The 12,164-nt window shown below is 48.6% G+C and overlaps 2 long non-coding RNA genes across 2 annotated transcripts in view; one reads left to right on the top strand and one right to left on the bottom strand.

Moving 5' to 3' along the window:
* The window catches only part of LOC310659321, a 70,747-nt gene that overhangs the window by 19,878 nt on the left and 38,705 nt on the right, over positions 1-12,164 (top strand). The window lies entirely within an intron of this gene.
* LOC310659280 lies at positions 2,185-6,983 on the bottom strand. Its single transcript, XR_014502713.1, has 2 exons — positions 6,530-6,983; positions 2,185-2,407 (listed from the first exon to the last, which is right to left on the bottom strand). It is a non-coding gene; the product is annotated as an uncharacterized lncRNA (long non-coding RNA).

Here is a 12,164-nt window from a genome sequence, read left to right as displayed (position 1 = left end):
ATCTTGCGTTCCATTTCTGCCGGTGCTTGGAAACTGGAGCCGTAGCTGGCGATTTCCCACAGCTGATAGTGTTATGTTGTGATTTTGTGGGTTCTGTTGCTGCAAATTTAATTCCTTTTCTGCCTCAGCCTTCACTGGTGTCCAATTCAATCACCTGCGGCCATTTCACGGTCCAGGCGAACATTTATCTCGGCCAGATCTATATCAGGTTAAGCCCCCGAGATCCAGGGTCCTGCTGGGGGGGGGCAGCCTCTTCCAAGCTCACATGCTCAAGGCTCCCCCAGGCATCCCAAGCCAGTACAAAGATGAAGGGATCCCCTGGCAGAGGGTTGTACCATCACAGGGACCCCAAATCACCATCTAGTCCAGCTCCCTGCAGTCCAGGAATTGCAGCTAAAGCATCCGTCTGACCTCCATTTAAAAACATCCAACGAAGGAGATGGCAAGAGCTGTTCAAGCTCTTGCACCGACGAGTGGCTCTCACGCCAGCTCTTGCACAAATGTTCTGGAGGGAGGGGGGCTTGTGCCACTTTTGTTACGCCCCTCCAGATGGCAAGGATGCCGTGATTTTGAGGAAGCGTCTCAGGGCAACTAATAAAGAGGAAGCATTGCAAGCTGTTGGACTAAAATGACACCTTCCAAATCTCTAAGTCTATGGAGAGACTCCCCTGTGAAGAACCTCTGCAACATTGGGGGACTTTTTAGTTTAGAGAAAAGGTGAGGAAAAGGCGACACGATGGAAGTGAATAGAATTATGCCTGGTGCAGAGAGCGTGGCTGGAGGAAGGTTTTCCTCCCTCTCACATCACACCAGAATTCGCAGGCATCCAATGAAGCCAAATTTTGGAAGAATGAAAGAAAGTCCTTCTTCACACAGCACAGAATTAACCTGTGGAACTCCTTCCCGCAGGGGGAATACGGCTATCTAAGAGCCACGATGGCTCTGCCCTGCCTCAGTTGCTCAAGGCAGCAAAGCTTTGGAACACCAGCTTCTACAGGGCCCTTGTTCTCAAATCCTGCTTCCTGGTTTCCCATAATACTAGTCATTTTGGTTGGCCACCGTTGGACTAGATGGGCCACTGGGCCTGATCCAGCAGGCTCTTCTGGGGTTATTATGATTCCATTATGTGCCAAGGGTCAAGTGTGAACCCATTGCTAACGTACCATCCCTAGTTACAGGTAGGTAGCTGTGTTGGTCTGCCGTAGTCGAAACAAAATTTAAAAATTCCATTTTTGTTCTTGGTTTGTTCTTGGTATGAGCTTTCGTGTGCATGCACACTTCTTCAGATACACTGAAAGAGAAGTCACCAGACCCTTATAAATAGTGAGAGGGTGAGGAGGGGTATTACTCAGAAGGGTGGTGGGAATGAGTGACTGGCTGATAGGTGTGCTAAACCTGTCCACGACTGTTAACGACCGCAATTGGTCTTACAGGAAAAAGCAAGGGGTGAGATGGCTAAAAGCTACCACCCTTCTGAGGAATACCCCTCCCCACCCTATCACTATATACAGTGGTACCTCGGGTTAAGTACTTAATTCGTTCTGGAAGTCCGTTCTTAACCTGAAACTGTTCTTAACCTGAAGCACCACTTTAGCTAATGGGGCCTCCCGCTGCTGCCGTGCCGCCGGAGCCCAATTTCTGTTCTCATCCTGAAGCAAAGTTCTTAACCCGAGGTAATATTTCTGGGCTTGCGGAGTCTGCAACCTGAAGCATATGTAACCTGAAGCGAATGTAACCCGAGGTACCACTGTATAAGGGTCTGGTGACTTCTCTTTCAGTGTATCTGAAGAAGTGTGCATGCACATGAAAGCTCATACCAATAACAAACTTAGTTGGTCTCTATGGTGCTACTGGAAGGATTTTTTTTTATTTTGCACCATCCCTAGGTCAGCGATTCTTTGCAGAATACACCCTTGGGGTACCAGAAACGACACCCCTGTCCCCAGTCTGGAGGAGCCCTGAAAGACAGTTGGGTTAGTCCTGCGCCTCAGCAGCCTTCGGGGAGCCCACAAACCCCACTCGCCGCGCATTGGGGCTCCGTGCCAGCCTCGCTGCGCCCCCCCCCCCTCGCAGCCTCGCCTAGCCCAGGCAAGTTGACAGAGGGAGTCCCTCCCGAGGAATTTCGAGAGAGCAGACGGAGCCCGGCGAGAGTCGGCGCAGGTGCCTCTCAGATGAAGCAATTAATTGACAGAACAATTAGAGCTATATTTAGCCTGTTTGCACACAACAAACACGCGGAGATGAAAGGCGAACAATGCACAATGGCGGCAATTAACATTTCCTTCCACTTAACAGCTGCAGAAATTAGGGTCTCGCGGAGAAGAAAGTCGCCGCGCAGCTTCCTCGCGGCTCCCCGGATCTTGCGCGCGGCGTCTCCATCCGAGCTCCAAATCAAGGAGGGTCCCACCTGCTCCGAAGGAAACCGTGCCGTTTAAGCGACAGCTGACACATTCAGAAGGAACAGACGGCAGGCTCCGCTTCGAAGGGAGAGGCTCCTTTTGATATGCAGACCCCCACAGATGCGCAGCGCCCCCCCTCCCCAGCTTACAAATTAGCGGAACAATATTTGAAAAGCCACTTCAAACCACACCCGATTTGCAATTTACGCGAAGCTGCATGCTTGAAAGTGATCGCCGCTGCAGTGCTCGCTCAGCCTCCTGCGAAGGGAGGCCTTGGTGAATCTCCGGAAAGAGGCCCTCCAGTCAAAGAATTGTGGAGCCGGAAGGGACCCCTGAGGGCCATCTAGTCCAGCCCCCTGCAATGCAGGAATCACAGCTAAAGCATCACTGGCAGGTGGTCAGTCAACCTCTGCTTAAGAAAGTGAGGAGGAATTAAAGAACCTTTTAATGAGGGTGAAGGAGGAGAGCGCAAAAGGTGGTCTGAAGCTCAACAGCAAAAAAGCGAAGATCATGGCCACTGGTCCCATCACCCCTGGCAAATAGAAGGGGAAGAAATGGAGGCAGTGAGAGATTTTACTTTATTGGGCTCCATGATCACTGCAGATGGTGACAGCAGCCACGAAATTAAGAGACGCCTGCTTCTTGGGAGGAAAGCAATGACAAACCTAGGCAGCATTTTAAAAAGCAGAGACATCACCTTACCAACAAAGGTCCGTGTAGTTAAAGCCATGGTTTTCCCAGTAGTGATGTATGGAAGTGAGAGCTGGACCATAAAGAAGGCTGATCGCCGAAGAATTGATGCTTTTGAATTCTGGTGCTGGAGGAGACTCTTGAGAGTCCCATGGACTGCAAGAAGATCAAGCCTCTCCATTCTGAAGGAAATCAGCCCTGAGTGCTCACTGGAAGGACAGATCCTGAAGCTGAGGCTCCAAGACTTTGGCCACCTCCTGAGAAGAGAAGACTCCCTGGAAAAGACCCTGATGTTGGGAAAGATGGAGGGCACAAGGAGAAGGGGACGACAGAGGACGAGATGGTTGGACAGTATTCTCGAAGCTACAAAGATTAGTCTGACCAAACTGCAGGAGGCAGTGGAAGACAGGAGGGCCTGGCGTGCTCTAGTCCAGGGGATCATGAAGAGTCGGACACGACTAAACGACTAAACAACAACAACAACAACGAACCTGCAAGGAAGACCTTTCCCAGCACCTTCCAAGGTCACAGAATCATAGAACTGTAGGCTTGGAAGAGTCTCCCAAGGGAACCATAAATGAGGTTTATTTGTTGGGATGTGAACAGATGCTAGGAGAGGATATATTTATTAGACATTATCCTTCCTTCCTCATGTTTGTCAGTTCAGGAGAGGGCCCACAACTGAGGGGGTCTGTACCGTGTGCAAGTGATGTCGGCATGCACACACTGTGCTGACACCATGCACACACGTCATTTTATTTTATTTATTGAATTTATATACTGGCATATATCTATCTAATCAAAATAAAAACAACAACCTAATAACACCCTCCCAAAAAAGAGCCAGATTTTAAAAGGACATAGGATGTCAATCAAATCAACTTGGTTAAAAAGGAATGCTTTTGCCTGGCACATAAAGGTGTATAATGAAGGTGTCAGGCAAACTTCCCTGGGGAGAGCATTCCACAGAGAGGGAGCCACTGCAGAGAGGGCCCTGTTCTCGTGTTGCCACCTCTGGACCTCTCGAGGAGGAGACACGTGAAGGAGGGCCTCAGGGGATGGTATTAGGGTCCGGGTAGGTTCATATGGAAAGAGGCGGTCCTGAGCCATTTAAGGCTTCATAGGTCAAAACCTGCACTTTTAATTGGGCCCGGAAACTAAACGGTATCCAGTGCAGTCAGACCAGGATTGGTGTAAGATGCTCAAACTGTCTTGTTCTGGTGAGCAACCTGGCCGCTGAAATCTGCAACAGCTGAAGTTTCCAAACTGTCTTCAGAGGCAGCCCTACATATAATGCATTGCAGTAATCTAACCTTGAGGTTACCAGAGCCTAGGCAACGGTAGTTAGGCTGTCCCTGGGCGTAGCTGGGCCACCAGCCAAAGCTGATGGAAGGCACTCTGGGCCACTGAGGATGTGCGCACATGGCGTAATGTTCTGACATGTCCCACGCATGCCGCCATATAACCCACAAAACAGGGTAGGACTTTGTGAGACAAACACATAAAAACTAAGCTGAGCCATGGGTTCTTGCGCTGTGAGAGAGGAAGTCCAGACTTTTTTCCATCCACTTTCTCCTGGGTGTGGATCATTCTACAGACCTCCATCTTGTCGCCTCAAAACTGAGATGTCTCAGGTGCCGCAGCCTTCTTTGCCGGAGGCAGGAGGGAGAGGCCGGCCACCTTCTCCTTTATTGCCAGTGTACTGCTTGCTGGTACAGATTACAGAAATTGCAGATAATAGACCCCAAAGTAATTACTGGCTGACCTCTGCTCCCCTGGCTTAGTCAGCAGCGCTGAGCTCGCCTCTTCTCTCCGGCTGCTGCTGCTGCAGATCCCGGGCTTACTCTGTCATTATCCAACGGCGGGAGCAGCAGTGACAGGCGGCTTCATTACGAGGCTCTGAGAGGGCCTGCGGCGAGCCACGGCCCCCGAGAGACGCAGCCAGGCCGGGAGTTGTTAGCAGGACTTGTTCCCCTTTGCGCCAGAGCCCGGCCTCAGACGCTTTCAGGGAGAGGGAAAAGAATAAGGATTGCTCTGGATCCCAGCACCCTGCAAGGCTGGGGGGCTCAGGGGTACGGAGGCACTCGGCACATGCTCAGAGACTCTCTCTTTCTCCAAAGCGTCACAGAAATCAATCCACGGGGACTGTTGAGCTGGGTATGAAGTAGCCGCTTTTCAACAAATAACCCTCAAAGGGTGACAGCAAACTCCTGAATCGCAAGGCGTAAAGAGTAAAGATGTATGGAAGTGAGAGCTGGACCATCAAGAAGGCTGATCGCGGAAGAATGGATGCTTCTGAATTATGGTACTGGAGGAGACTCTTGAGAGTCCCATGGACTGCAAGAAGATCCAACCTCTCCATTCTGAAGGAAATCAGCCCTGAGTGCTCACTGGAAGCACAGATCCTGAAGACTTTGGCCACCTCATGAGAAGAGAAGACTCCCTGGAAAAGACCCTGATGTTGAGAAAGATTGAGGGCACAGGGAGAAGGGGACGACAGAGGAGATGGTGGGACAGTGTTCTCGAAGAGACCAGCATGAGTTTGACCAAACTGCGGGAGGCAGTGGAAGACAGGAGCGCCTGGTGTGCTCTGGTCCAGGGGGTCACGAAGAGTCGGACACGACTAAACAACTCAACAAAAACAACAACAAAAGGGTAAAGAGTTTCAATTCAGTCACTTTTGGCTTGAACTGGGATAGAGGGATTCCTTTCTAAATCCTACTGCCTGTGCTAATTGGCTTACCAATGCCATGAGGTGTGTGTTGTCATCAACAGCTGTTAAGGGAGCGTCTGTGGCTACATACCCTCCAAGTGTCCCTATTTTCCAGGGACAGTCCTGGAAGTATGAAAGCCACCCCAGCTTCTGATTTGATCCCAGAATGTCCCTATTTCCCCCGCTTGTGCCGTCACCGTTGTCAAACTCAGAGAGGAGCCCTTTCAACTCTACAATTCTATGATGGAGACAAGTAAATAAAGGCAGAGGTGGTTTCACCCCCCTCCTCGGGTTGTTGTGAGGATGAAAGGGGGAGGAGGGGGAATGACGTGTGATAGAAATGTCACCCATCGATTACAGAAGCTGGAAGGGACCCCGAGGGTCATCTAGTCCAGCCCTCTGTAATGGAATCATAATAGCACCTGGCCATGCCCCCCAGGGAGAGTGGGGCACCCCCTTGTCCTGCAGGGCACGTAGCTGCTTCAGAGCCTGGATTTCTTCCTAAAGACAGGCTGGCTAGACAATCACCTCCAGACCTTTTGCAGTTTTAGCAAGGCACGCTTTGCAATGCATTTCAAATACCCTTGGCTTTCCCTATTAGCCTATCTGACACAGATCATTTGCAGATGCTTAAGTCACGGTGCTCTTTCGCTCTCTCCCCCCACCGCCTTCTCCTTCCAGCTGAATCAAAATTAAGGCTCCAGCAGCTCAGTTAATGCACATTTACCTGGCTGCAGCTCTTCTGCCTTCAAGGACAATAAATTCCCCGTCCTTGCTTTTCCCTGATAGTCCATAAAGTGCATTGGGCTGCAGACCAATTTGTACAAGCCGGGACAACTTCCCTATTACAATAAGGAAGCAAAAATAATTATGACATTCCAAGGGACTCAGGGGCACGTCTGGAGACTTCGGCGGCTCGTTGGTCCCTAAGCCCATCTTTTGACAGCTACGTGAGGCAGGTCCTGCTGCCTTCAGAACATCTGCCTCAGTGGCCAGTGTGTTCCCGAGATCTCGTGGTCAGTTTGTCCCCAGGGAATCTTCTCCCACCCTGCTCCAAGTCTTGCTCCCTTTGCAGGGGGAATTAGCACTGCAGGGCCTTCTCTGTGGTGGTGACGCAGCTTTAGATACCTGGGCACCAGATTCCCAATTAGTCAGACTTTTTATTCAATAACGCATCACTGGACAGAGTCCAAAAGCATCTGTGCACACACCCCATATAGGAAAAAAATTCATCATATTGGCTGTTTATTCTCTAGGCAACCCATTTTCTGCCAGCCTAGCACCCCACCATCTCTTTGTGCAACCAGAATCCTTGAGAACGCTTACTTAAATCAAGTATTCCACCCCAACCCCCATATTTGCAGAGCCTTCCTTGTACCTTACAGTACCTGGTCATGTTGGAAGATTCCAGTTGGCTTCTAGCTCATCTCACACACAACTCTCTGGCGATTGTTCTCCTACCTACAGCTGGGTGAGGGGGTGCAGGAAAGGCCTCCTCACGTAGGTGTAGCTCTTGCAACTGAGCACATTCTTTCAGGATGGCGATGAAGACACTTGAGTAGCTATGGCCATTGTCTTGCAAAGAAACTGGTCTGTCTAGTTCAGCTACAGAATCCTCTTTTAGATTATAACCTTGCTGGGTACAGGACCCCAAGAACTGGGAGGGACTCGGGGCATCATCCAGACTGACACCCCCCCCCCCCCGCCAACCCACAGCATCTTAAACCAATTGGCTATTTGGGGGGCCACGGAGTTCTTCTCAGCTCTCCCGCAAATTTCCCCACAGAACTTACTTTGTATGAAAGGAGAAGTCCTTTTTACTTATCACAATTTCCATCAAAGCCAACACAGGGTAAATTGGGTCTCTTATTTAAATTGTCCTCAGCAACGAGGAATGCCTGGTTGTGTGGGGGACGCTTGTGGAGAGAGCATTAACATCCAAATTAACTAGAATATAATCTTCATCAATCTGTTTTATGCCTTCAGGCGGGTTGATAAAATCTATAGAATCCCTAATGAACCAAATTAGAAAAGGAGCAACAATGGTTGAGGGGGGTCCTTCTTGCGAAGAGCCCCCGCCTGACGAAGCGGCTCTAGCCAGAGAGACGGGGGGGGGGGGGCCTTGCACACTTTTGGTGGCACGTAATGAGGAATGTTCAAAGTCTTCTCCTGCAATAAGAAACGAGGTGCCTGAGACGTTATCAGTTCCATCAACACTCCTCCTTGCAAAACAATATTAATTGCATATTTATAGGAATCGTAAGAACGTTATCAGAAGAAATGGTGCAAGTTCTGTATAAGATTCAGGCTGACAGGCCTCTGCAGCTGCTTAGCATTTTCTTTGAGGAGCCAGTCATTTCAATGGTTGTTTTATACTTTTTATTTTTAAAATCGTTATAATATTACTGTACACCTGCCTGGTATTTTCAGAAAGGGTGGTATAGAAATGCTTGAATTAATTGATTAATTATTGTATTTATAACCCACCTCAAGGTTGTGTGCATGGTTCTCCCTCTCCCCATATTATTCCTACAAAAACCCTAAACCCTAACCCATAACCCATAACCCAACACCTAACCCTAATCCTAACCCAAACCTAACCCCTAAATCCTAACCCCTAACCCTAAACCCTAAACCCTAAACCCTAAATCCTAACCCCTAACCCATACCCCTAACCCCTAACCCATACCCCTAACCCCTAACCCCTAACCCTAACCCCTAACCCCTAACCCCTAAAGCCTAAACCATAACCCATAACCCAAGTTTAAATGTCACATACATTAGTAGTAGTAGTAATATACTGGCTGGGTTTCCCCAGCCAGTCTGGGCCGCTTACAGAATATATAAAACATAATAAAGCATCAAACATTAAAAACTTCTCTAAACAGGGCTGCCTTCAGATGTCTTCTAAAAAGTCAGATAGTTGTTTATTTCCATGACATCTGATGGGAGGGTATTCCACAGGGCGGGCACCACCACCGAGAAGGCCCTCTGTCTGGTTTCCTGTAGCCTCACTTCTTGCAGGGAGGGAACTGCCAGAAGGCCCTCGGAGCTGGATCTCAGTGTCTGGGCTGAATGATGGGGGTGGAGACGCTCCTTCAGGTCTACTGGGCAGGGGTCATTTAGGGCTTTAAAGGTCAGCCCCAACAATAATAGTAATAGTAAATGGTAAAATATATTCTATCCTGCCTATAAAACATCCATCCAACAAATTGAACCCTGGGCTCCCAGATCCTAGTCTGACCACACTGGCTCTTGTAGAATCATAGAATCATAGAATCATAGAGTTGGAAGAGACCACAAGGGCCATTGAGTCCAACCCCCTGCCAAGCAGGAAACACCATCAGAGCACTCCTGACATATGGGTGTCAAGCCTCTGCTTAAAGACCTCCAAAGAAGGAGACTCCACCACACTCCTTGGCAGCAAATTCCACTGTCAAACAGCTCTTACTGTCAGGAAGTTCTTCCTAATGTTTAGGTGGAATCTTCTTTCTTGTAGTTTGGATCCATTGCTCCGTGTCCGCTTCTCTGGAGCAGCAGAAAACAACCTTTCTCCCTCCTCTATGTGACATCCTTTTATATATTTGAACATGGCTATCATATCACCCCTTAACCTCCTCTTCTCCAGGCTAAACATGCCCAGCTCCCTTAGCCGTTCCTCATAAGGCATCGTTTCCAGGCCTTTGACCATTTTGGTTGCCCTCCTCTGGACACGTTCCAGTTTGTCAGTGTCCTTCTTGAACTGTGGTGCCCAGAACTGGACACAGTACTCCAGGTGAGGTCTGACCAGAGCAGAATACAGTGGCACTATCATAGATTTGTAGAGTTGGAAGGGAACACGAGAGTCTCTAGTCCAACCTTCTGCATTGCAGGAATCTTTTGCCCAGTGTGGGTCTCAAGCCTGCAACCTTGAGATTTAGAGTCTCACGCTCTACTAACTGAGCTAAAATGCAACTCAGGGCTGCTTAATCATAAGGAACTGCTGCTCCTTGAAAACATGCCTGCCAGTCATACCATGATGCCCTTATCCAAATGCACATCTGTTGAGTCTCAACAAGAACATTGTAGAACTGGGAAAGGAGCAGGAAATGCCAGTAAAATTAAAGGGGGGTCTGGAGTGTCTTCCTCGTGAGGAGAGGCTAGAGCATCCTTCCCCAGCATGGTGCCCTCCAAAACTTTTGTCTGGCCACCACAGCCATATGGTGCTAGGGCTGACTGGAGTTGTAGCCCCAAACACCTGGACATCACCTTGCCAACAAAGGCCCGTATAGCTCTGGTTTTCCCAGTAGTGATGTATGGAAGTGAGAGCTGGACCATCAAGAAGGCTGATCGCCGAAGAATAGATGCTTTTGAATTCTGGTGCTGGAGGAGACTCTTGAGAGTCCCATGGACTGCAAGAAGACCAAACCTCTCCATTCTGAAGGAAATCAGCCCTGAGTGCTCACTGGAAGGACAGATCCTGAAGCTGAGGCTCCAAGACTTTGGCCACCTCCTGAGAAGAGAAGACTCCCTGGAAAAGACCCTGATGCTGGGAAAGATGGAGGGCACAAGGAGAAGGGGACGACAGAGGATGAGATGGTGGGACAGTGTTCTCAAAGCTACCAGCATGAGTTTGACCAAACTGCGGGAGGCAGTGGAAGACAGGAGGGCCTGGTGTGCTCTGGTCCAGGGGGTCACGAAGAGGCAGACACAACTAAACAACAACAAGAAAACATTGCAGTGTACTGATAGATCACGGTGTCTTAAATAAGGATGCAGCTCTGTCGAGGCTGCCTTCACAGTTATTCCCACATCACGGTTTTTGCCTGCACCTGCTCTTGTGATTCGCTGCCCCTGCATGAGGCCAGGAGAGCTGAGCCAGCAGAACTAACAGGGGCTGCAGGAATCGAGAGAAGCATTGGCTGGCTTCAAGGTTTCTCCCACATTGTGATTTTTGCATAGCATACACACAAACACACCCACACCCACACACATAATGATGTGTGATATATTGCCAGGTGAAAAATAATGAAACTGATATCATGATACAGTGGTACCTTGGTTCTCATACTTAATCCATTCCATAAGTCCACTTCAAATCCAAAGCGTTCCAAAACCAAGGCACGTTTTCCCATAGAAAGCAATGCAAAATGGATTAATCCGTTCCGGACTTTTAAAAACAACCCCTAAAACAGCAATTTAACATTAATTTCACTATCTAATGAGACCACTGATTCATAAAGTGAAAACAGTTATCAGTGTTCTGTACTATAAAATGAATAAGACAGTATTGCAGATGATAAAAATTAAAATTATTATTTTTCTTACTTGCAATGAGGATAGTCGTTGTTTGGATGGGGAGCTTTTATCCATCCCTGCAGTGACACTATCAATCAATCAATCAATCAATCAATCAGTAGCTGAACTGGGTTCCACACAGTCACAAAAACAAATTAACTGAAAAAGCCTCAAAAACGCAAAATAATTAGCAAAAGCAAAAGCTCCAAATACAGTGGTACCTTGGTTCTCAAACTTAATCCATTCCAGAAGTCCGTTTGACTTCTGAAATGTTGAGAAGCCAAGGCATGGCTTCTGATTGGTGCAGAACCCCCGGAAAAAATAGCCGACAGCCTCATTGGATGTTCAGCTTCTGAAAAACATTCGAAAACCGGAATACTTACTTCCAGGTTTTTGGTGTATGGGAATCAAGGCGTTTGAGAACCAAGGTGCCACTGTATAAACTTCGAATCCATTTTGGATATATCAATATATCGCCCAGCCCTGTATGGGGAGCCTGCAAGCAGGACTTGAGAGTACATTACAGTAAAGAAGAGCCTGCTGGATGAGGCCAATTGTGTCCACAATGGCCAAGCAGATGACTGTGGAAAATCCACAAGCAGGACTGGAGCAAAAGAGCCCTTTCTGCGCCCCCCCCCCGTTGGTTTCCAGCAACTGGTAGGCCGAAGCATTGCTGCTCCCATTTGTGGGATGTGAAACACAAGAGCAGTCAGGTACAACATTCCTAGAGTGAACATGCTTACACATGGGGAGGAATGTTTGTCCAGCCAGCAGGTCAACTTCCTGTTTCCTTCTGGGCTGGGACAGACTTCCTCTGCATGTGACTAGAGGTGGGCGTGGCCTCACCTGTGCAGGTAACGACAAAAATACAGGGCAGGGCAGCCATCTCTCTGTGACTACATGCATTGAAGAAGCAACATCTGCTTAGCCAAAGATGCTCTCTTGGCCTCCAGCCCAAAGAGGACAAAGGGACTGTCTCCTTATGAGATAGTTTCAAGGTATATGTTACTTTTCTAAGCTAAGTCTGCCTTCTGGGATCTGATTGTGAACAGAATGTGAGTAAACTCTTTTTATACTTTTATAGA

This window comes from Podarcis tiliguerta, assembly GCF_965153285.1.
Source record: "Podarcis tiliguerta genome assembly, chromosome: 10".
Lineage (NCBI taxonomy): Eukaryota > Metazoa > Chordata > Lepidosauria > Squamata > Lacertidae > Podarcis > Podarcis tiliguerta.
The sequence above is the reverse complement of the archived record's forward strand: the minus strand, read 5'-3'. Positions and strand labels throughout refer to the sequence as shown.